The sequence below is a fragment of the Galeopterus variegatus genome, unplaced genomic scaffold (assembly GCF_000696425.1).
Source record: "Galeopterus variegatus unplaced genomic scaffold, G_variegatus-3.0.2 Scaffold390, whole genome shotgun sequence".
In the NCBI taxonomy this organism is placed as follows: domain Eukaryota; kingdom Metazoa; phylum Chordata; class Mammalia; order Dermoptera; family Cynocephalidae; genus Galeopterus; species Galeopterus variegatus.
The window spans coordinates 40,141-41,819 of NW_007726501.1; positions in this window are offsets into that span (position 1 = coordinate 40,141).

A 1,679-nucleotide genomic window follows, 5' to 3' on the forward strand; every position below is an offset into this window, starting at 1 on the left:
TGTATAATGTTTCATGATAGTTCACTTTATATCTTTTTTCCAAAATGTGACATTTGTCACAATGCCTTAAGATGTGAGAAGGTTGGGAGAAGGCAAGAACAAATGTTTTTGGAAGGGTCGTGCTTTTGTGTTTGGCCATAGAAAAGCATTTTTGTAAAGGCTGACTCTTCTAATATTTTAGGCAATTTACAGTAGTGTTAAATACCTGGTTAAAATCCTTCTAATGTGTGTGGTAATCATTTTAGCTGCTAAAGCATAATGTGAAATCAGACATACAGTTATACTAAAATCTTTCCCACTTGCCTACCTCTCGCACAGATTACAGAGGGAATGTGTTATAGACAATAAAATCTAAGGGGAAAAAAATTGCCACCCTGTTTCAGTTCTGCCATTAAACCCAATGATGGCAGCCATTGCCATGTAAAAGGAAAAACAAGTTTACAGTTCCTCATTTCCCATGGTAAACAGATTGCTTATTTTAATTTTGAAAATAAAGCGATGGAGGCTATGTAGGTCTGTAAATAAGAGTGTGCATCTCAATTTTCTGCAAATGCTTAAGTGGTTTACATCTGTTTCCTCCCAGTTGTATTTCTCAAACATGAATTTCCATTTTAAAAAGAGTCGTAAAATCACTACTGTTTCTCTGTGGATCTATTAGCAATAAAATAGCCTACAGAGGTTTGCACAGCCATGGAAAATGTACAGTGATAATAGCCTGTCCTGCTGTTACATGGCTTCTGCAAACTTTACATTTATCACGGCAGAACCATCTATCCGCAGGGTTGCAGCACAGCAAACAACTAAATAAAAAGGACCAAGAGAAGGAAGATGAGACCAAAATCTCTATGTACACATCATTAATCAGACAAGATGAATTCTCAAACTTGGAAGCGTGTTTCCTCAAAGCCAACTGAGAGAAGGAGCAGGAGGGAGAGAATGTGTCAGATTGATCGCTATCTGTAATGCACAACTTTCCATAAAAATTAATCTCCAACAAATGAAAGCGTTTGCTCCTCTCATTTGCATGCCATGTGGTTCACTCCTCTGGCGTTTTTGTTTTAAAGAACCAAGCCGGTCATCAGTTGAAAACTTTTAGTTTGGCAGACGATGCAATTATTCTTTCATTGCTTTAAGTAAAAGGCCTCCCTAAGCCTCCTCCACAGATGGGGTCAAACAGAGCATGCTCATTGAGCCCCTGATAACCCCACATCATGAGTGGGAGTGAGTGTTCATACACCTCTGTCCACGCTTTGCATCCCGGTGAAATCCTACCACATACAGGGAAGGTGGTTTTTTTCTCCTAAATCTAAATTAATTCACTGAGGACTGGAATGATGCTAGGTTTCAAAACGGCCTCCTTCCAAAACACGTGCACCTGAGGTGCCGATCCTTTGTCTAGAAGCCCCAGGTATCTTCGGTCCTCTGAGTTGCCCTGTTTCCCTGGAATAGAAAAGAATCGATAATATATACATATGAAATTTAAATTGCTTGGAGTCGCATAGCCTGTTCTAGTGAGTGGGGTATTTTTACTTTTCTAAGGTGGTTCTGTTTTATTAGTTTCATGAAGAGGGGAGTTTGAAAAATACTTCTTAAGCCTTTAACAGGGAAGATGGAAATGAAACCTTTCAATTAATGTCCTGATGAGTTATTACTTACTGTACTCAACCCTGGAAGTTCTG